The sequence below is a fragment of the Coffea arabica genome, chromosome 11e, assembly GCF_036785885.1.
Source record: "Coffea arabica cultivar ET-39 chromosome 11e, Coffea Arabica ET-39 HiFi, whole genome shotgun sequence".
Taxonomy (NCBI): domain Eukaryota; kingdom Viridiplantae; phylum Streptophyta; class Magnoliopsida; order Gentianales; family Rubiaceae; genus Coffea; species Coffea arabica.
Window position 1 is genome coordinate 40,998,117 of NC_092331.1, and position 21,778 is coordinate 41,019,894.

A 21,778-nucleotide genomic window follows, 5' to 3' on the forward strand; every position below is an offset into this window, starting at 1 on the left:
TTGACGCTTAAAATGAATTTCGGTCTAGAAAAGCCACACTGCTTCGCAGGACGGGGTAATTTAAAAGAATAAAGCGAAAGGAACATGGCGGGTGCGATCATACCAGCATTAATGCACTGGATCCCATCAGAACTCCGAAGTTAAGCGTGCTTGGGCGAGAGTAGTACTAGGATGGGTGACCCCCTGGGAAGTCCTCGTGTTGCACCCCTTTCTTTTTTGTTTCGAAATCCAAATTTCCTATTCGTTCTTTATCCTGTAGTAATTTAGCTCCGTCGGAACGATTGCTTAATATTTTGCTTCTTGTCGAAGCGTGAAGGAGGATCTGAAGGCGCGAGACAAATCAGGAACGGTACGGCTCGATCAAAGCCCGGATCGTCGCTCAAATTTGTCGGCGCAAATGTATCACCGCAACTAGGGGTGGCAATTTTCGACACGACCTGAAAACACGACACGAACCTAACACGAAATTAATGGGTTTGGGTTGAGGTTTCGGGAATTCGGGTTGGACCCGATGAACCCGAAAAGAAAACCGGTCGATTTCGGGTCAACCCGTGGTGACCTGATATGACCCGATATGACCCGTTTACGAATTAAAAATAATTTAATAAACATAAAAATAATTTTATCTAACTAAACTAAGTTATTCTTTTTTTCAAAGGCATTAATTACTTAATCCTAAACGAATTTATTTAATTTGTGTGAAGTTGAAATTATTATACTTGGACAAATAATATATTATATTATTTTTCACTTTTGTATTGTTTTAATTTATTTTATATTTTGCTTGGGATAAAACACTTTTACGGTGTTTAATTTATTTTAGATTTGATTTGGAATCATTTATTTAAATTTTTATTACTTGATTATGTAATTAGTTTTGTGAGAAATTGATTTTATCAGAAATTACAGTGATAAATTAATAAATTAAAATTAAGTTTCGGGTCATTTCGGGTCGACCCGCCGCCCCGTAAACCTGAAATTTTCGGGTTCGGGTCAGCATACCTGACCCGTCACGGGTTGGCGGGTCGGGGTTCGGGTCAACAGATTTTCTGGCGGGTCTGTTGACCCGAACCCGACCCGCCAACCTGATTTGGACCCGAATTGCCACCCCTAACTGCAAGCGTGAAGGATTGATTTCATGATAATTTAGAGTTGCGGGATGAGGGAAAAAAACAGGGTGCAAATCAATAACAAAAAAAAATATAAAGTAAATAAATAAAAGGATAAGAGGAAAATGCTTGAATTGACGCTTAAAATGAATTTCGGTCTAGAAAAGCCACACTGCTTCGCAGGACGGGGTAGTTTAAAAGAATAAAGCGAAAGGAACATGGCGGGTGCGATCATACCAGCACTAATGCACCGGATCCCATCAGAACTCCGAAGTTAAGCGTGCTTGGGCGAGAGTAGTACTAGGATGGGTGACCCCCTGGGAAGTCCTCGTGTTGCACCCCTCTCTTTTTTGTTTCGAAATCCAAATTTCCTATTCGTTCTTTATCCTGTAGTAATTTAGCTCCGTCGGAACGATTGCTTAATAGTTTGCTTCTTGTCGAAGCGTGAAGGAGGATCTGAAGGCGCGAGACAAATCAGGAACGGTACGGCTCGATCAAAGCCCGGATCGTCGCTCAAATTTGTCGGCGCAAATGTATCACCGCAACTAGGGGTGGCAATTTTCGACACGACCTGAAAACACGACACGAACCTAACACGAAATTAATGGGTTTGGGTTGAGGTTTCGGGAATTCGGGTCAGAATCGGGTTGGACCCGATGAACCCGAAAAGAAAACCGGTCGATTTCGGGTCAACCCGTGGTGACCTGATATGACCCGTTTACGAATTAAAAATAATTTAATAAACATAAAAATAATTTTATCTAACTAAACTAAGTTATTCTTTTTTTCAAAGGCATTAATTACTTAATCCTAAACGAATTTATTTAATTTGTGTGAAGTTGAAATTATTATACTTGGACAAATAATATATTATATTATTTTTCACTTTTGTATTGTTTTAATTTATTTTATATTTTGCTTGGGATAAAACACTTTTACGGTGTTTAATTTATTTTAGATTTGATTTGGAATCATTTATTTAAATTTTTATTACTTGATTATGTAATTAGTTTTGTGAGAAATTGATTTTATTAGAAATTACAGTGATAAAATAATAAATTAAAATTAAGTTTCGGGTCATTTCGGGTCGACCCGCCGCCCCGTAAACCTGAAATTTTCGGGTTCGGGTCAGCATACCTGACCCGTCACGGGTTGGCGGGTCGGGGTTCGGGTCAACAGATTTTCTGGCGGGTCTGTTGACCCGAACCCGACCCGCCAACCTGATTTGGACCCGAATTGCCACCCCTAACTGCAAGCGTGAAGGATTGATTTCATGATAATTTAGAGTTGCGGGATGAGGGAAAAAAACAGGGTGCAAATCAATAACAAAAAAAAATATAAAGTAAATAAATAAAAGGATAAGAGGAAAATGCTTGAATTGACGCTTAAAATGAATTTCGGTCTAGAAAAGCCACACTGCTTCGCAGGACGGGGTAATTTAAAAGAATAAAGCGAAAGGAACATGGCGGGTGCGATCATACCAGCATTAATGCACTGGATCCCATCAGAACTCCGAAGTTAAGCGTGCTTGGGCGAGAGTAGTACTAGGATGGGTGACCCCCTGGGAAGTCCTCGTGTTGCACCCCTTTCTTTTTTGTTTCGAAATCCAAATTTCCTATTCGTTCTTTATCCTGTAGTAATTTAGCTCCGTCGGAACGATTGCTTAATATTTTGCTTCTTGTCGAAGCGTGAAGGAGGATCTGAAGGCGCGAGACAAATCAGGAACGGTACGGCTCGATCAAAGCCCGGATCGTCGCTCAAATTTGTCGGCGCAAATGTATCACCGCAACTAGGGGTGGCAATTTTCGACACGACCTGAAAACACGACACGAACCTAACACGAAATTAATGGGTTTGGGTTGAGGTTTCGGGAATTCGGGTTGGACCCGATGAACCCGAAAAGAAAACCGGTCGATTTCGGGTCAACCCGTGGTGACCTGATATGACCCGATATGACCCGTTTACGAATTAAAAATAATTTAATAAACATAAAAATAATTTTATCTAACTAAACTAAGTTATTCTTTTTTTCAAAGGCATTAATTACTTAATCCTAAACGAATTTATTTAATTTGTGTGAAGTTGAAATTATTATACTTGGACAAATAATATATTATATTATTTTTCACTTTTGTATTGTTTTAATTTATTTTATATTTTGCTTGGGATAAAACACTTTTACGGTGTTTAATTTATTTTAGATTTGATTTGGAATCATTTATTTAAATTTTTATTACTTGATTATGTAATTAGTTTTGTGAGAAATTGATTTTATCAGAAATTACAGTGATAAATTAATAAATTAAAATTAAGTTTCGGGTCATTTCGGGTCGACCCGCCGCCCCGTAAACCTGAAATTTTCGGGTTCGGGTCAGCATACCTGACCCGTCACGGGTTGGCGGGTCGGGGTTCGGGTCAACAGATTTTCTGGCGGGTCTGTTGACCCGAACCCGACCCGCCAACCTGATTTGGACCCGAATTGCCACCCCTAACTGCAAGCGTGAAGGATTGATTTCATGATAATTTAGAGTTGCGGGATGAGGGAAAAAAACAGGGTGCAAATCAATAACAAAAAAAAATATAAAGTAAATAAATAAAAGGATAAGAGGAAAATGCTTGAATTGACGCTTAAAATGAATTTCGGTCTAGAAAAGCCACACTGCTTCGCAGGACGGGGTAGTTTAAAAGAATAAAGCGAAAGGAACATGGCGGGTGCGATCATACCAGCACTAATGCACCGGATCCCATCAGAACTCCGAAGTTAAGCGTGCTTGGGCGAGAGTAGTACTAGGATGGGTGACCCCCTGGGAAGTCCTCGTGTTGCACCCCTCTCTTTTTTGTTTCGAAATCCAAATTTCCTATTCGTTCTTTATCCTGTAGTAATTTAGCTCCGTCGGAACGATTGCTTAATAGTTTGCTTCTTGTCGAAGCGTGAAGGAGGATCTGAAGGCGCGAGACAAATCAGGAACGGTACGGCTCGATCAAAGCCCGGATCGTCGCTCAAATTTGTCGGCGCAAATGTATCACCGCAACTAGGGGTGGCAATTTTCGACACGACCTGAAAACACGACACGAACCTAACACGAAATTAATGGGTTTGGGTTGAGGTTTCGGGAATTCGGGTCAGAATCGGGTTGGACCCGATGAACCCGAAAAGAAAACCGGTCGATTTCGGGTCAACCCGTGGTGACCTGATATGACCCGTTTACGAATTAAAAATAATTTAATAAACATAAAAATAATTTTATCTAACTAAACTAAGTTATTCTTTTTTTCAAAGGCATTAATTACTTAATCCTAAACGAATTTATTTAATTTGTGTGAAGTTGAAATTATTATACTTGGACAAATAATATATTATATTATTTTTCACTTTTGTATTGTTTTAATTTATTTTATATTTTGCTTGGGATAAAACACTTTTACGGTGTTTAATTTATTTTAGATTTGATTTGGAATCATTTATTTAAATTTTTATTACTTGATTATGTAATTAGTTTTGTGAGAAATTGATTTTATTAGAAATTACAGTGATAAAATAATAAATTAAAATTAAGTTTCGGGTCATTTCGGGTCGACCCGCCGCCCCGTAAACCTGAAATTTTCGGGTTCGGGTCAGCATACCTGACCCGTCACGGGTTGGCGGGTCGGGGTTCGGGTCAACAGATTTTCTGGCGGGTCTGTTGACCCGAACCCGACCCGCCAACCTGATTTGGACCCGAATTGCCACCCCTAACTGCAAGCGTGAAGGATTGATTTCATGATAATTTAGAGTTGCGGGATGAGGGAAAAAAACAGGGTGCAAATCAATAACAAAAAAAAATATAAAGTAAATAAATAAAAGGATAAGAGGAAAATGCTTGAATTGACGCTTAAAATGAATTTCGGTCTAGAAAAGCCACACTGCTTCGCAGGACGGGGTAATTTAAAAGAATAAAGCGAAAGGAACATGGCGGGTGCGATCATACCAGCATTAATGCACTGGATCCCATCAGAACTCCGAAGTTAAGCGTGCTTGGGCGAGAGTAGTACTAGGATGGGTGACCCCCTGGGAAGTCCTCGTGTTGCACCCCTTTCTTTTTTGTTTCGAAATCCAAATTTCCTATTCGTTCTTTATCCTGTAGTAATTTAGCTCCGTCGGAACGATTGCTTAATATTTTGCTTCTTGTCGAAGCGTGAAGGAGGATCTGAAGGCGCGAGACAAATCAGGAACGGTACGGCTCGATCAAAGCCCGGATCGTCGCTCAAATTTGTCGGCGCAAATGTATCACCGCAACTAGGGGTGGCAATTTTCGACACGACCTGAAAACACGACACGAACCTAACACGAAATTAATGGGTTTGGGTTGAGGTTTCGGGAATTCGGGTTGGACCCGATGAACCCGAAAAGAAAACCGGTCGATTTCGGGTCAACCCGTGGTGACCTGATATGACCCGATATGACCCGTTTACGAATTAAAAATAATTTAATAAACATAAAAATAATTTTATCTAACTAAACTAAGTTATTCTTTTTTTCAAAGGCATTAATTACTTAATCCTAAACGAATTTATTTAATTTGTGTGAAGTTGAAATTATTATACTTGGACAAATAATATATTATATTATTTTTCACTTTTGTATTGTTTTAATTTATTTTATATTTTGCTTGGGATAAAACACTTTTACGGTGTTTAATTTATTTTAGATTTGATTTGGAATCATTTATTTAAATTTTTATTACTTGATTATGTAATTAGTTTTGTGAGAAATTGATTTTATTAGAAATTACAGTGATAAATTAATAAATTAAAATTAAGTTTCGGGTCATTTCGGGTCGACCCGCCGCCCCGTAAACCTGAAATTTTCGGGTTCGGGTCAGCATACCTGACCCGTCACGGGTTGGCGGGTCGGGGTTCGGGTCAACAGATTTTCTGGCGGGTCTGTTGACCCGAACCCGACCCGCCAACCTGATTTGGACCCGAATTGCCACCCCTAACTGCAAGCGTGAAGGATTGATTTCATGATAATTTAGAGTTGCGGGATGAGGGAAAAAAACAGGGTGCAAATCAATAACAAAAAAAAATATAAAGTAAATAAATAAAAGGATAAGAGGAAAATGCTTGAATTGACGCTTAAAATGAATTTCGGTCTAGAAAAGCCACACTGCTTCGCAGGACGGGGTAGTTTAAAAGAATAAAGCGAAAGGAACATGGCGGGTGCGATCATACCAGCACTAATGCACCGGATCCCATCAGAACTCCGAAGTTAAGCGTGCTTGGGCGAGAGTAGTACTAGGATGGGTGACCCCCTGGGAAGTCCTCGTGTTGCACCCCTCTCTTTTTTGTTTCGAAATCCAAATTTCCTATTCGTTCTTTATCCTGTAGTAATTTAGCTCCGTCGGAACGATTGCTTAATAGTTTGCTTCTTGTCGAAGCGTGAAGGAGGATCTGAAGGCGCGAGACAAATCAGGAACGGTACGGCTCGATCAAAGCCCGGATCGTCGCTCAAATTTGTCGGCGCAAATGTATCACCGCAACTAGGGGTGGCAATTTTCGACACGACCTGAAAACACGACACGAACCTAACACGAAATTAATGGGTTTGGGTTGAGGTTTCGGGAATTCGGGTCAGAATCGGGTTGGATCCGATGAACCCGAAAAGAAAACCGGTCGATTTCGGGTCAACCCGTGGTGACCTGATATGACCCGTTTACGAATTAAAAATAATTTAATAAACATAAAAATAATTTTATCTAACTAAACTAAGTTATTCTTTTTTTCAAAGGCATTAATTACTTAATCCTAAACGAATTTATTTAATTTGTGTGAAGTTGAAATTATTATACTTGGACAAATAATATATTATATTATTTTTCACTTTTGTATTGTTTTAATTTATTTTATATTTTGCTTGGGATAAAACACTTTTACGGTGTTTAATTTATTTTAGATTTGATTTGGAATCATTTATTTAAATTTTTATTACTTGATTATGTAATTAGTTTTGTGAGAAATTGATTTTATTAGAAATTACAGTGATAAAGTAATAAATTAAAATTAAGTTTCGGGTCATTTCGGGTCGACCCGCCGCCCCGTAAACCTGAAATTTTCGGGTTCGGGTCAGCATACCTGACCCGTCACGGGTTGGCGGGTCGGGGTTCGGGTCAACAGATTTTCTGGCGGGTCTGTTGACCCGAACCCGACCCGCCAACCTGATTTGGACCCGAATTGCCACCCCTAACTGCAAGCGTGAAGGATTGATTTCATGATAATTTAGAGTTGCGGGATGAGGGAAAAAAACAGGGGGCAAATCAATAACAAAAAAAAATATAAAGTAAATAAATAAAAGGATAAGAGGAAAATGCTTGAATTGACGCTTAAAATGAATTTCGGTCTAGAAAAGCCACACTGCTTCGCAGGACGGGGTAGTTTAAAAGAATAAAGCGAAAGGAACATGGCGGGTGCGATCATACCAGCATTAATGCACCGGATCCCATCAGAACTCCGAAGTTAAGCGTGCTTGGGCGAGAGTAGTACTAGGATGGGTGACCCCCTGGGAAGTCCTCGTGTTGCACCCTTTTCTTTTTTGTTTCGAAATCCAAATTTCCTATTCGTTCTTTATCCTGTAGTAATTTAGCTCCGTCGGAACGATTGCTTAATATTTTGCTTCTTGTCGAAGCGTGAAGGAGGATCTGAAGGCGCGAGACAAATCAGGAACGGTACGGCTCGATCAAAGCCCGGATCGTCGCTCAAATTTGTCGGCGCAAATGTATCACCGCAACTAGGGGTGGCAATTTTCGACACGACCTGAAAACACGACACGAACCTAACACGAAATTAATGGGTTTGGGTTGAGGTTTCGGGAATTCGGGTCAGAATCGGGTTGGACCCGATGAACCCGAAAAGAAAACCGGTCGATTTCGGGTCAACCCGTGGTGACCTGATATGACCCGTTTACGAATTAAAAATAATTTAATAAACATAAAAATAATTTTATCTAACTAAACTAAGTTATTCTTTTTTTCAAAGGCATTAATTACTTAATCCTAAACGAATTTATTTAATTTGTGTGAAGTTGAAATTATTATACTTGGACAAATAATATATTATATTATTTTTCACTTTTGTATTGTTTTAATTTATTTTATATTTTGCTTGGGATAAAACACTTTTACGGTGTTTAATTTATTTTAGATTTGATTTGGAATCATTTATTTAAATTTTTATTACTTGATTATGTAATTAGTTTTGTGAGAAATTGATTTTATTAGAAATTACAGTGATAAATTAATAAATTAAAATTAAGTTTCGGGTCATTTCGGGTCGACCCGCCGCCCCGTAAACCTGAAATTTTCGGGTTCGGGTCAGCATACCTGACCCGTCACGGGTTGGCGGGTCGGGGTTCGGGTCAACAGATTTTCTGGCGGGTCTGTTGACCCGAACCCGACCCGCCAACCTGATTTGGACCCGAATTGCCACCCCTAACTGCAAGCGTGAAGGATTGATTTCATGATAATTTAGAGTTGCGGGATGAGGGAAAAAAACAGGGTGCAAATCAATAACAAAAAAAAATATAAAGTAAATAAATAAAAGGATAAGAGGAAAATGCTTGAATTGACGCTTAAAATGAATTTCGGTCTAGAAAAGCCACACTGCTTCGCAGGACGGGGTAGTTTAAAAGAATAAAGCGAAAGGAACATGGCGGGTGCGATCATACCAGCATTAATGCACTGGATCCCATCAGAACTCCGAAGTTAAGCGTGCTTGGGCGAGAGTAGTACTAGGATGGGTGACCCCCTGGGAAGTCCTCGTGTTGCACCCCTTTCTTTTTTGTTTCGAAATCCAAATTTCCTATTCGTTCTTTATCCTGTAGTAATTTAGCTCCGTCGGAACGATTGCTTAATATTTTGCTTCTTGTCGAAGCGTGAAGGAGGATCTGAAGGCGCGAGACAAATCAGGAACGGTACGGCTCGATCAAAGCCCGGATCGTCGCTCAAATTTGTCGGCGCAAATGTATCACCGCAACTAGGGGTGGCAATTTTCGACACGACCTGAAAACACGACACGAACCTAACACGAAATTAATGGGTTTGGGTTGAGGTTTCGGGAATTCGGGTCAGAATCGGGTTGGACCCGATGAACCCGAAAAGAAAACCGGTCGATTTCGGGTCAACCCGTGGTGACCTGATATGACCCGTTTACGAATTAAAAATAATTTAATAAACATAAAAATAATTTTATCTAACTAAACTAAGTTATTCTTTTTTTCAAAGGCATTAATTACTTAATCCTAAACGAATTTATTTAATTTGTGTGAAGTTGAAATTATTATACTTGGACAAATAATATATTATATTATTTTTCACTTTTGTATTGTTTTAATTTATTTTATATTTTGCTTGGGATAAAACACTTTTACGGTGTTTAATTTATTTTAGATTTGATTTGGAATCATTTATTTAAATTTTTATTACTTGATTATGTAATTAGTTTTGTGAGAAATTGATTTTATTAGAAATTACAGTGATAAATTAATAAATTAAAATTAAGTTTCGGGTCATTTCGGGTCGACCCGCCGCCCCGTAAACCTGAAATTTTCGGGTTCGGGTCAGCATACCTGACCCGTCACGGGTTGGCGGGTCGGGGTTCGGGTCAACAGATTTTCTGGCGGGTCTGTTGACCCGAACCCGACCCGCCAACCTGATTTGGACCCGAATTGCCACCCCTAACTGCAAGCGTGAAGGATTGATTTCATGATAATTTAGAGTTGCGGGATGAGGGAAAAAAACAGGGTGCAAATCAATAACAAAAAAAAATATAAAGTAAATAAATAAAAGGATAAGAGGAAAATGCTTGAATTGACGCTTAAAATGAATTTCGGTCTAGAAAAGCCACACTGCTTCGCAGGACGGGGTAGTTTAAAAGAATAAAGCGAAAGGAACATGGCGGGTGCGATCATACCAGCATTAATGCACTGGATCCCATCAGAACTCCGAAGTTAAGCGTGCTTGGGCGAGAGTAGTACTAGGATGGGTGACCCCCTGGGAAGTCCTCGTGTTGCACCCCTTTCTTTTTTGTTTCGAAATCCAAATTTCCTATTCGTTCTTTATCCTGTAGTAATTTAGCTCCGTCGGAACGATTGCTTAATATTTTGCTTCTTGTCGAAGCGTGAAGGAGGATCTGAAGGCGCGAGACAAATCAGGAACGGTACGGCTCGATCAAAGCCCGGATCGTCGCTCAAATTTGTCGGCGCAAATGTATCACCGCAACTAGGGGTGGCAATTTTCGACACGACCTGAAAACACGACACGAACCTAACACGAAATTAATGGGTTTGGGTTGAGGTTTCGGGAATTCGGGTTGGACCCGATGAACCCGAAAAGAAAACCGGTCGATTTCGGGTCAACCCGTGGTGACCTGATATGACCCGATATGACCCGTTTACGAATTAAAAATAATTTAATAAACATAAAAATAATTTATCTAACTAAACTAAGTTATTCTTTTTTTCAAAGGCATTAATTACTTAATCCTAAACGAATTTATTTAATTTGTGTGAAGTTGAAATTATTATACTTGGACAAATAATATATTATTTTATTTTTCACTTTTGTATTGTTTTAATTTATTTTATATTTTGCTTGGGATAAAACACTTTTACGGTGTTTAATTTATTTTAGATTTGATTTGGAATCATTTATTTAAATTTTTATTACTTGATTATGTAATTAGTTTTGTGAGAAATTGATTTTATTAGAAATTACAGTGATAAATTAATAAATTAAAATTAAGTTTCGGGTCATTTCGGGTCGACCCGCCGCCCCGTAAACCTGAAATTTTCGGGTTCGGGTCAGCATACCTGACCCGTCACGGGTTGGCGGGTCGGGGTTCGGGTCAACAGATTTTCTGGCGGGTCTGTTGACCCGAACCCGACCCGCCAACCTGATTTGGACCCGAATTGCCACCCCTAACTGCAAGCGTGAAGGATTGATTTCATGATAATTTAGAGTTGCGGGATGAGGGAAAAAAACAGGGTGCAAATCAATAACAAAAAAAAATATAAAGTAAATAAATAAAAGGATAAGAGGAAAATGCTTGAATTGACGCTTAAAATGAATTTCGGTCTAGAAAAGCCACACTGCTTCGCAGGACGGGGTAGTTTAAAAGAATAAAGCGAAAGGAACATGGCGGGTGCGATCATACCAGCACTAATGCACCGGATCCCATCAGAACTCCGAAGTTAAGCGTGCTTGGGCGAGAGTAGTACTAGGATGGGTGACCCCCTGGGAAGTCCTCGTGTTGCACCCCTCTCTTTTTTGTTTCGAAATCCAAATTTCCTATTCGTTCTTTATCCTGTAGTAATTTAGCTCCGTCGGAACGATTGCTTAATAGTTTGCTTCTTGTCGAAGCGTGAAGGAGGATCTGAAGGCGCGAGACAAATCAGGAACGGTACGGCTCGATCAAAGCCCGGATCGTCGCTCAAATTTGTCGGCGCAAATGTATCACCGCAACTAGGGGTGGCAATTTTCGACACGACCTGAAAACACGACACGAACCTAACACGAAATTAATGGGTTTGGGTTGAGGTTTCGGGAATTCGGGTCAGAATCGGGTTGGACCCGATGAACCCGAAAAGAAAACCGGTCGATTTCGGGTCAACCCGTGGTGACCTGATATGACCCGTTTACGAATTAAAAATAATTTAATAAACATAAAAATAATTTTATCTAACTAAACTAAGTTATTCTTTTTTTCAAAGGCATTAATTACTTAATCCTAAACGAATTTATTTAATTTGTGTGAAGTTGAAATTATTATACTTGGACAAATAATATATTATATTATTTTTCACTTTTGTATTGTTTTAATTTATTTTATATTTTGCTTGGGATAAAACACTTTTACGGTGTTTAATTTATTTTAGATTTGATTTGGAATCATTTATTTAAATTTTTATTACTTGATTATGTAATTAGTTTTGTGAGAAATTGATTTTATTAGAAAAATTACAGTGATAAATTAATAAATTAAAATTAAGTTTCGCGTCATTTCGGGTCGACCCGCCGCCCCGTAAACCTGAAATTTTCGGGTTCGGGTCAGCATACCTGACCCGTCACGGGTTGGCGGGTCGGGGTTCGGGTCAACAGATTTTCTGGCGGGTCTGTTGACCCGAACCCGACCCGCCAACCTGATTTGGACCCGAATTGCCACCCCTAACTGCAAGCGTGAAGGATTGATTTCATGATAATTTAGAGTTGCGGGATGAGGGAAAAAAACAGGGTGCAAATCAATAACAAAAAAAAATATAAAGTAAATAAATAAAAGAATAAGAGGAAAATGCTTGAATTGACGCTTAAAATGAATTTCGGTCTAGAAAAGCCACACTGCTTCGCAGGACGGGGTAGTTTAAAAGAATAAAGCGAAAGGAACATGGCGGGTGCGATCATACCAGCATTAATGCACCGGATCCCATCAGAACTCCGAAGTTAAGCGTGCTTGGGCGAGAGTAGTACTAGGATGGGTGACCCCCTGGGAAGTCCTCGTGTTGCACCCTTTTCTTTTTTGTTTCGAAATCCAAATTTCCTATTCGTTCTTTATCCTGTAGTAATTTAGCTCCGTCGGAACGATTGCTTAATATTTTGCTTCTTGTCGAAGCGTGAAGGAGGATCTGAAGGCGCGAGACAAATCAGGAACGGTACGGCTCGATCAAAGCCCGGATCGTCGCTCAAATTTGTCGGCGCAAATGTATCACCGCAACTAGGGGTGGCAATTTTCGACACGACCTGAAAACACGACACGAACCTAACACGAAATTAATGGGTTTGGGTTGAGGTTTCGGGAATTCGGGTCAGAATCGGGTTGGACCCGATGAACCCGAAAAGAAAACCGGTCGATTTCGGGTCAACCCGTGGTGACCTGATATGACCCGTTTACGAATTAAAAATAATTTAATAAACATAAAAATAATTTTATCTAACTAAACTAAGTTATTCTTTTTTTCAAAGGCATTAATTACTTAATCCTAAACGAATTTATTTAATTTGTGTGAATTTGAAATTATTATACTTGGACAAATAATATATTATATTATTTTTCACTTTTGTATTGTTTTAATTTATTTTATATTTTGCTTGGGATAAAACACTTTTACGGTGTTTAATTTATTTTAGATTTGATTTGGAATCATTTATTTAAATTTTTATTACTTGATTATGTAATTAGTTTTGTGAGAAATTGATTTTATTAGAAATTACAGTGATAAATTAATAAATTAAAATTAAGTTTCGGGTCATTTCGGGTCGACCCGCCGCCCCGTAAACCTGAAATTTTCGGGTTCGGGTCAGCATACCTGACCCGTCACGGGTTGGCGGGTCGGGGTTCGGGTCAACAGAATTTCTGGCGGGTCTGTTGACCCGAACCCGACCCGCCAACCTGATTTGGACCCGAATTGCCACCCCTAACTGCAAGCGTGAAGGATTGATTTCATGATAATTTAGAGTTGCGGGATGAGGGAAAAAAACAGGGTGCAAATCAATAACAAAAAAAATATAAAGTAAATAAATAAAAGGATAAGAGGAAAATGCTTGAATTGACGCTTAAAATGAATTTCGGTCTAGAAAAGCCACACTGCTTCGCAGGACGGGGTAGTTTAAAAGAATAAAGCGAAAGGAACATGGCGGGTGCGATCATACCAGCATTAATGCACTGGATCCCATCAGAACTCCGAAGTTAAGCGTGCTTGGGCGAGAGTAGTACTAGGATGGGTGACCCCCTGGGAAGTCCTCGTGTTGCACCCCTTTCTTTTTTGTTTCGAAATCAAAATTTCCTATTCGTTCTTTATCCTGTAGTAATTTAGCTCCGTCGGAACGATTGCTTAATATTTTGCTTCTTGTCGAAGCGTGAAGGAGGATCTGAAGGCGCGAGACAAATCAGGAACGGTACGGCTCGATCAAAGCCCGGATCGTCGCTCAAATTTGTCGGCGCAAATGTATCACCGCAACTAGGGGTGGCAATTTTCGACACGACCTGAAAACACGACACGAACCTAACACGAAATTAATGGGTTTGGGTTGAGGTTTCGGGAATTCGGGTTGGACCCGATGAACCCGAAAAGAAAACCGGTCGATTTCGGGTCAACCCGTGGTGACCTGATATGACCCGATATGACCCGTTTACGAATTAAAAATAATTTAATAAACATAAAAATAATTTATCTAACTAAACTAAGTTATTCTTTTTTTCAAAGGCATTAATTACTTAATCCTAAACGAATTTATTTAATTTGTGTGAAGTTGAAATTATTATACTTGGACAAATAATATATTATATTATTTTTCACTTTTGTATTGTTTTAATTTATTTTATATTTTGCTTGGGATAAAACACTTTTACGGTGTTTAATTTATTTTAGATTTGATTTGGAATCATTTATTTAAATTTTTATTACTTGATTATGTAATTAGTTTTGTGAGAAATTGATTTTATCAGAAATTACAGTGATAAATTAATAAATTAAAATTAAGTTTCGGGTCATTTCGGGTCGACCCGCCGCCCCGTAAACCTGAAATTTTCGGGTTCGGGTCAGCATACCTGACCCGTCACGGGTTGGCGGGTCGGGGTTCGGGTCAACAGATTTTCTGGCGGGTCTGTTGACCCGAACCCGACCCGCCAACCTGATTTGGACCCGAATTGCCACCCCTAACTGCAAGCGTGAAGGATTGATTTCATGATAATTTAGAGTTGCGGGATGAGGGAAAAAAACAGGGTGCAAATCAATAACAAAAAAAAATATAAAGTAAATAAATAAAAGGATAAGAGGAAAATGCTTGAATTGACGCTTAAAATGAATTTCGGTCTAGAAAAGCCACACTGCTTCGCAGGACGGGGTAGTTTAAAAGAATAAAGCGAAAGGAACATGGCGGGTGCGATCATACCAGCACTAATGCACCGGATCCCATCAGAACTCCGAAGTTAAGCGTGCTTGGGCGAGAGTAGTACTAGGATGGGTGACCCCCTGGGAAGTCCTCGTGTTGCACCCCTCTCTTTTTTGTTTCGAAATCCAAATTTCCTATTCGTTCTTTATCCTGTAGTAATTTAGCTCCGTCGGAACGATTGCTTAATAGTTTGCTTCTTGTCGAAGCGTGAAGGAGGATCTGAAGGCGCGAGACAAATCAGGAACGGTACGGCTCGATCAAAGCCCGGATCGTCGCTCAAATTTGTCGGCGCAAATGTATCACCGCAACTAGGGGTGGCAATTTTCGACACGACCTGAAAACACGACACGAACCTAACACGAAATTAATGGGTTTGGGTTGAGGTTTCGGGAATTCGGGTCAGAATCGGGTTGGACCCGATGAACCCGAAAAGAAAACCGGTCGATTTCGGGTCAACCCGTGGTGACCTGATATGACCCGTTTACGAATTAAAAATAATTTAATAAACATAAAAATAATTTTATCTAACTAAACTAAGTTATTCTTTTTTTCAAAGGCATTAATTACTTAATCCTAAACGAATTTATTTAATTTGTGTGAAGTTGAAATTATTATACTTGGACAAATAATATATTATATTATTTTTCACTTTTGTATTGTTTTAATTTATTTTATATTTTGCTTGGGATAAAACACTTTTACGGTGTTTAATTTATTTTAGATTTGATTTGAAATCATTTATTTAAATTTTTATTACTTGATTATGTAATTATTTTTGTGAGAAATTGATTTTATTAGAAATTACAGTGATAAATTAATAAATTAAAATTAAGTTTCGGGTCATTTCGGGTCGACCCGCCGCCCCGTAAACCTGAAATTTTCGGGTTCGGGTCAGCATACCTGACCCGTCACGGGTTGGCGGGTCGGGGTTCGGGTCAACAGATTTTCTGGCGGGTCTGTTGACCCGAACCCGACCCGCCAACCTGATTTGGACCCGAATTGCCACCCCTAACTGCAAGCGTGAAGGATTGATTTCATGATAATTTAGAGTTGCGGGATGAGGGAAAAAAACAGGGTGCAAATCAATAACAAAAAAAAATATAAAGTAAATAAATAAAAGGATAAGAGGAAAATGCTTGAATTGACGCTTAAAATGAATTTCGGTCTAGAAAAGCCACACTGCTTCGCAGGACGGGGTAGTTTAAAAGAATAAAGCGAAAGGAACATGGCGGGTGCGATCATACCAGCACTAATGCACCGGATCCCATCAGAACTCCGAAGTTAAGCGTGCTTGGGCGAGAGTAGTACTAGGATGGGTGACCCCCTGGGAAGTCCTCGTGTTGCACTCCTCTCTTTTTTGTTTCGAAATCCAAATTTCCTATTCGTTCTTTATCCCGTAGTAATTTAGCTCCGTCGGAACGATTGCTTAATATTTTGCTTCTTGTTGAAGCGTGAAGGAGGATCTGAAGGCGCGAGACAAATCAGGAACGGTACGGCTCGATCAAAAGCCCGGATCGTCGCTCAAATTTGTCGGCGCAAATGTATCACCGCAACTAGGGGTGGCAATTTTCGACACGACCTGAAAACACGACACGAATCTAACACGAAATTAATAGGTTTGGGTTGAGGTTTCGGGAATTCGGGTTGGACCCGATGAACCCGAAAAGAAAACCGGTCGATTTCGGGTCAACCCGTGGTGACCTGATATGACCCGATATGACCCGTTTACGAATTAAAAATAATTTAATAAACATAAAAATAATTTTATCTAACTAAACTAAGTTATTCTTTTTTTCAAAGGCATTAATTACTTAATCCTAAACGAATTTATTTAATTTGTGTGAAGTTGAAATTATTATACTTGGACAAATAATATATTATATTATTTTTCACTTTTGTATTGTTTTAATTTATTTTATATTTTGCTTGGGATAAAACACTTTTACGGTGTTTAATTTATTTTAGATTTGATTTGGAATCATTTATTTAAATTTTTATTACTTGATTATGTAATTAGTTTTGTGAGAAATTGATTTTATTAGAAATTACAGTGATAAATTAATAAATTAAAATTAAGTTTCGGGTCATTTCGGGTCGACCCGCCGCCCCGTAAACCTGAAATTTTCGGGTTCGGGTCAGCATACCTGACCCGTCACGGGTTGGCGGGTCGGGGTTCGGGTCAACAGATTTTCTGGCGGGTCTGTTGACCCGAACCCGACCCGCCAACCTGATTTGGACCCGAATTGCCACCCCTAACTGCAAGCGTGAAGGATTGATTTCATGATAATTTAGAGTTGCGGGATGAGGGAAAAAAACAGGGTGCAAATCAATAACAAAAAAAAATATAAAGTAAATAAATAAAAGGATAAGAGGAAAATGCTTGAATTGACGCTTAAAATGAATTTCGGTCTAGAAAAGCCACACTGCTTCGCAGGACGGGGTAGTTTAAAAGAATAAAGCGAAAGGAACATGGCGGGTGCGATCATACCAGCACTAATGCACCGGATCCCATCAGAACTCCGAAGTTAAGCGTGCTTGGGCGAGAGTAGTACTAGGATGGGTGACCCCCTGGGAAGTCCTCGTGTTGCACCCCTCTCTTTTTTGTTTCGAAATCCAAATTTCCTATTCGTTCTTTATCCTGTAGTAATTTAGCTCCGTCGGAACGATTGCTTAATAGTTTGCTTCTTGTCGAAGCGTGAAGGAGGATCTGAAGGCGCGAGACAAATCAGGAACGGTACGGCTCGATCAAAGCCCGGATCGTCGCTCAAATTTGTCGGCGCAAATGTATCACCGCAACTAGGGGTGGCAATTTTCGACACGACCTGAAAACACGACACGAACCTAACACGAAATTAATGGGTTTGGGTTGAGGTTTCGGGAATTCGGGTCAGAATCGGGTTGGACCCGATGAACCCGAAAAGAAAACCGGTCGATTTCGGGTCAACCCGTGGTGACCTGATATGACCCGTTTACGAATTAAAAATAATTTAATAAACATAAAAATAATTTTATCTAACTAAACTAAGTTATTCTTTTTTTCAAAGGCATTAATTACTTAATCCTAAACGAATTTATTTAATTTGTGTGAAGTTGAAATTATTATACTTGGACAAATAATATATTATATTATTTTTCACTTTTGTATTGTTTTAATTTATTTTATATTTTGCTTGGGATAAAACACTTTTACGGTGTTTAATTTATTTTAGATTTGATTTGGAATCATTTATTTAAATTTTTATTACTTGATTATGTAATTAGTTTTGTGAGAAATTGATTTTATTAGAAATTACAGTGATAAATTAATAAATTAAAATTAAGTTTCGGGTCATTTCGGGTCGACCCGCCGCCCCGTAAACCTGAAATTTTCGGGTTCGGGTCAGCATACCTGACCCGTCACGGGTTGGCGGGTCGGGGTTCGGGTCAACAGATTTTCTGGCGGGTCTGTTGACCCGAACCCGACCCGCCAACCTGATTTGGACCCGAATTGCCACCCCTAACTGCAAGCGTGAAGGATTGATTTCATGATAATTTAGAGTTGCGGGATGAGGGAAAAAAACAGGGTGCAAATCAATAACAAAAAAAAATATAAAGTAAATAAATAAAAGGATAAGAGGAAAATGCTTGAATTGACGCTTAAAATGAATTTCGGTCTAGAAAAGCCACACTGCTTCGCAGGACGGGGTAGTTTAAAAGAATAAAGCGAAAGGAACATGGCGGGTGCGATCATACCAGCATTAATGCACTGGATCCCATCAGAACTCCGAAGTTAAGCGTGCTTGGGCGAGAGTAGTACTAGGATGGGTGACCCCCTGGGAAGTCCTCGTGTTGCACCCCTTTCTTTTTTGTTTCGAAATCAAAATTTCCTATTCGTTCTTTATCCTGTAGTAATTTAGCTCCGTCGGAACGATTGCTTAATATTTTGCTTCTTGTCGAAGCGTGAAGGAGGATCTGAAGGCGCGAGACAAATCAGGAACGGTACGGCTCGATCAAAGCCCGGATCGTCGCTCAAATTTGTCGGCGCAAATGTATCACCGCAACTAGGGGTGGCAATTTTCGACACGACCTGAAAACACGACACGAACCTAACACGAAATTAATGGGTTTGGGTTGAGGTTTCGGGAATTCGGGTTGGACCCGATGAACCCGAAAAGAAAACCGGTCGATTTCGGGTCAACCCGTGGTGACCTGATATGACCCGATATGACCCGTTTACGAATTAAAAATAATTTAATAAACATAAAAATAATTTATCTAACTAAACTAAGTTATTCTTTTTTTCAAAGGCATTAATTACTTAATCCTAAACGAATTTATTTAATTTGTGTGAAGTTGAAATTATTATACTTGGACAAATAATATATTATATTATTTTTCACTTTTGTATTGTTTTAATTTATTTTATATTTTGCTTGGGATAAAACACTTTTACGGTGTTTAATTTATTTTAGATTTGATTTGGAATCATTTATTTAAATTTTTATTACTTGATTATGTAATTAGTTTTGTGAGAAATTGATTTTATCAGAAATTACAGTGATAAATTAATAAATTAAAATTAAGTTTCGGGTCATTTCGGGTCGACCCGCCGCCCCGTAAACCTGAAATTTTCGGGTTCGGGTCAGCATACCTGACCCGTCACGGGTTGGCGGGTCGGGGTTCGGGTCAACAGATTTTCTGGCGGGTCTGTTGACCCGAACCCGACCCGCCAACCTGATTTGGACCCGAATTGCCACCCCTAACTGCAAGCGTGAAGGATTGATTTCATGATAATTTAGAGTTGCGGGATGAGGGAAAAAAACAGGGTGCAAATCAATAACAAAAAAAAATATAAAGTAAATAAATAAAAGGATAAGAGGAAAATGCTTGAATTGACGCTTAAAATGAATTTCGGTCTAGAAAAGCCACACTGCTTCGCAGGACGGGGTAGTTTAAAAGAATAAAGCGAAAGGAACATGGCGGGTGCGATCATACCAGCACTAATGCACCGGATCCCATCAGAACTCCGAAGTTAAGCGTGCTTGGGCGAGAGTAGTACTAGGATGGGTGACCCCCTGGGAAGTCCTCGTGTTGCACCCCTCTCTTTTTTGTTTCGAAATCCAAATTTCCTATTCGTTCTTTATCCTGTAGTAATTTAGCTCCGTCGGAACGATTGCTTAATAGTTTGCTTCTTGTCGAAGCGTGAAGGAGGATCTGAAGGCGCGAGACAAATCAGGAACGGTACGGCTCGATCAAAGCCCGGATCGTCGCTCAAATTTGTCGGCGCAAATGTATCACCGCAACTAGGGGTGGCAATTTTCGACACGACCTGAAAACACGACACGAACCTAACACGAAATTAATGGGTTTGGGTTGAGGTTTCGGGAATTCGGGTCAGAATCGGGTTGGACCCGATGAACCCGAAAAGAAAACCGGTCGATTTCGGGTCAACCCGTGGTGACCTGATATGACCCGTTTACGAATTAAAAATAATTTAATAAACATAAAAATAATTTTATCTAACTAAACTAAGTTATTCTTTTTTTCAAAGGCATTAATTACTTAATCCTAAACGAATTTATTTAATTTGTGTGAAGTTGAAATTATTATACTTGGACAAATAATATATTATATTATTTTTCACTTTTGTATTGTTTTAATTTATTTTATATTTTGCTTGGGATAAAACACTTTTACGGTGTTTAATTTATTTTAGATTTGATTTGAAATCATTTATTTAAATTTTTATTACTTGATTATGTAATTATTTTTGTGAGAAATTGATTTTATTAGAAATTACAGTGATAAATTAATAAATTAAAATTAAGTTTCGGGTCATTTCGGGTCGACCCGCCGCCCCGTAAACCTGAAATTTTCGGGTTCGGGTCAGCATACCTGACCCGTCACGGGTTGGCGGGTCGGGGTTCGGGTCAACAGATTTTCTGGCGGGTCTGTTGACCCGAACCCGACCCGCCAACCTGATTTGGACCCGAATTGCCACCCCTAACTGCAAGCGTGAAGGATTGATTTCATGATAATTTAGAGTTGCGGGATGAGGGAAAAAAACAGGGTGCAAATCAATAACAAAAAAAAATATAAAGTAAATAAATAAAAGGATAAGAGGAAAATGCTTGAATTGACGCTTAAAATGAATTTCGGTCTAGAAAAGCCACACTGCTTCGCAGGACGGGGTAGTTTAAAAGAATAAAGCGAAAGGAACATGGCGGGTGCGATCATACCAGCACTAATGCACCGGATCCCATCAGAACTCCGAAGTTAAGCGTGCTTGGGCGAGAGTAGTACTAGGATGGGTGACCCCCTGGGAAGTCCTCGTGTTGCACTCCTCTCTTTTTTGTTTCGAAATCCAAATTTCCTATTCGTTCTTTATCCCGTAGTAATTTAGCTCCGTCGGAACGATTGCTTAATATTTTGCTTCTTGTTGAAGCGTGAAGGAGGATCTGAAGGCGCGAGACAAATCAGGAACGGTACGGCTCGATCAAAAGCCCGGATCGTCGCTCAAATTTGTCGGCGCAAATGTATCACCGCAACTAGGGGTGGCAATTTTCGACACGACCTGAAAACACGACACGAATCTAACACGAAATTAATAGGTTTGGGTTGAGGTTTCGGGAATTCGGGTTGGACCCGATGAACCCGAAAAGAAAACCGGTCGATTTCGGGTCAACCCGTGGTGACCTGATATGACCCGATATGACCCGTTTACGAATTAAAAATAATTTAATAAACATAAAAATAATTTTATCTAACTAAACT

General features: G+C 39.4%; 18 non-coding genes across 18 annotated transcripts; all 18 read left to right on the forward strand.

Annotated features, from left to right (window-relative positions):
* Positions 1–89: 89 nt before the first annotated feature.
* Positions 90–208, forward strand: LOC140030877 (5S ribosomal RNA). Its single transcript, XR_011834796.1, has one exon. It is a non-coding gene; the product is annotated as a 5S ribosomal RNA (ribosomal RNA).
* A 1,124-nt stretch (positions 209–1,332) lies between these two features.
* LOC140028815 (5S ribosomal RNA) lies at positions 1,333–1,451 on the forward strand. Its single transcript, XR_011832720.1, has one exon. It is a non-coding gene; the product is annotated as a 5S ribosomal RNA (ribosomal RNA).
* A 1,125-nt stretch (positions 1,452–2,576) lies between these two features.
* Positions 2,577–2,695, forward strand: LOC140030878 (5S ribosomal RNA). The gene has a single exon (XR_011834797.1). It is a non-coding gene; the product is annotated as a 5S ribosomal RNA (ribosomal RNA).
* Positions 2,696–3,819: 1,124 nt separating this feature from the next.
* LOC140028816 (5S ribosomal RNA) lies at positions 3,820–3,938 on the forward strand. Its single transcript, XR_011832721.1, has one exon. It is a non-coding gene; the product is annotated as a 5S ribosomal RNA (ribosomal RNA).
* A 1,125-nt stretch (positions 3,939–5,063) lies between these two features.
* On the forward strand, positions 5,064–5,182 carry LOC140030879 (5S ribosomal RNA). The gene has a single exon (XR_011834798.1). It is a non-coding gene; the product is annotated as a 5S ribosomal RNA (ribosomal RNA).
* A 1,124-nt stretch (positions 5,183–6,306) lies between these two features.
* Positions 6,307–6,425, forward strand: LOC140028818 (5S ribosomal RNA). Its single transcript, XR_011832723.1, has one exon. It is a non-coding gene; the product is annotated as a 5S ribosomal RNA (ribosomal RNA).
* Positions 6,426–7,550: 1,125 nt separating this feature from the next.
* On the forward strand, positions 7,551–7,669 carry LOC140030690 (5S ribosomal RNA). Its single transcript, XR_011834609.1, has one exon. It is a non-coding gene; the product is annotated as a 5S ribosomal RNA (ribosomal RNA).
* A 1,125-nt stretch (positions 7,670–8,794) lies between these two features.
* LOC140030880 (5S ribosomal RNA) lies at positions 8,795–8,913 on the forward strand. The gene has a single exon (XR_011834799.1). It is a non-coding gene; the product is annotated as a 5S ribosomal RNA (ribosomal RNA).
* Positions 8,914–10,038: 1,125 nt separating this feature from the next.
* Positions 10,039–10,157, forward strand: LOC140030882 (5S ribosomal RNA). Its single transcript, XR_011834801.1, has one exon. It is a non-coding gene; the product is annotated as a 5S ribosomal RNA (ribosomal RNA).
* A 1,123-nt stretch (positions 10,158–11,280) lies between these two features.
* LOC140028819 (5S ribosomal RNA) lies at positions 11,281–11,399 on the forward strand. Its single transcript, XR_011832724.1, has one exon. It is a non-coding gene; the product is annotated as a 5S ribosomal RNA (ribosomal RNA).
* A 1,127-nt stretch (positions 11,400–12,526) lies between these two features.
* Positions 12,527–12,645, forward strand: LOC140030691 (5S ribosomal RNA). The gene has a single exon (XR_011834610.1). It is a non-coding gene; the product is annotated as a 5S ribosomal RNA (ribosomal RNA).
* A 1,124-nt stretch (positions 12,646–13,769) lies between these two features.
* Positions 13,770–13,888, forward strand: LOC140030883 (5S ribosomal RNA). The gene has a single exon (XR_011834802.1). It is a non-coding gene; the product is annotated as a 5S ribosomal RNA (ribosomal RNA).
* A 1,123-nt stretch (positions 13,889–15,011) lies between these two features.
* Positions 15,012–15,130, forward strand: LOC140028820 (5S ribosomal RNA). Its single transcript, XR_011832725.1, has one exon. It is a non-coding gene; the product is annotated as a 5S ribosomal RNA (ribosomal RNA).
* Positions 15,131–16,255: 1,125 nt separating this feature from the next.
* LOC140029834 (5S ribosomal RNA) lies at positions 16,256–16,374 on the forward strand. Its single transcript, XR_011833749.1, has one exon. It is a non-coding gene; the product is annotated as a 5S ribosomal RNA (ribosomal RNA).
* A 1,125-nt stretch (positions 16,375–17,499) lies between these two features.
* LOC140028821 (5S ribosomal RNA) lies at positions 17,500–17,618 on the forward strand. Its single transcript, XR_011832726.1, has one exon. It is a non-coding gene; the product is annotated as a 5S ribosomal RNA (ribosomal RNA).
* Positions 17,619–18,743: 1,125 nt separating this feature from the next.
* On the forward strand, positions 18,744–18,862 carry LOC140030884 (5S ribosomal RNA). Its single transcript, XR_011834803.1, has one exon. It is a non-coding gene; the product is annotated as a 5S ribosomal RNA (ribosomal RNA).
* Positions 18,863–19,985: 1,123 nt separating this feature from the next.
* LOC140028822 (5S ribosomal RNA) lies at positions 19,986–20,104 on the forward strand. Its single transcript, XR_011832727.1, has one exon. It is a non-coding gene; the product is annotated as a 5S ribosomal RNA (ribosomal RNA).
* Positions 20,105–21,229: 1,125 nt separating this feature from the next.
* On the forward strand, positions 21,230–21,348 carry LOC140029835 (5S ribosomal RNA). The gene has a single exon (XR_011833750.1). It is a non-coding gene; the product is annotated as a 5S ribosomal RNA (ribosomal RNA).
* The last annotated feature ends 430 nt before the right edge of the window (positions 21,349–21,778 follow it).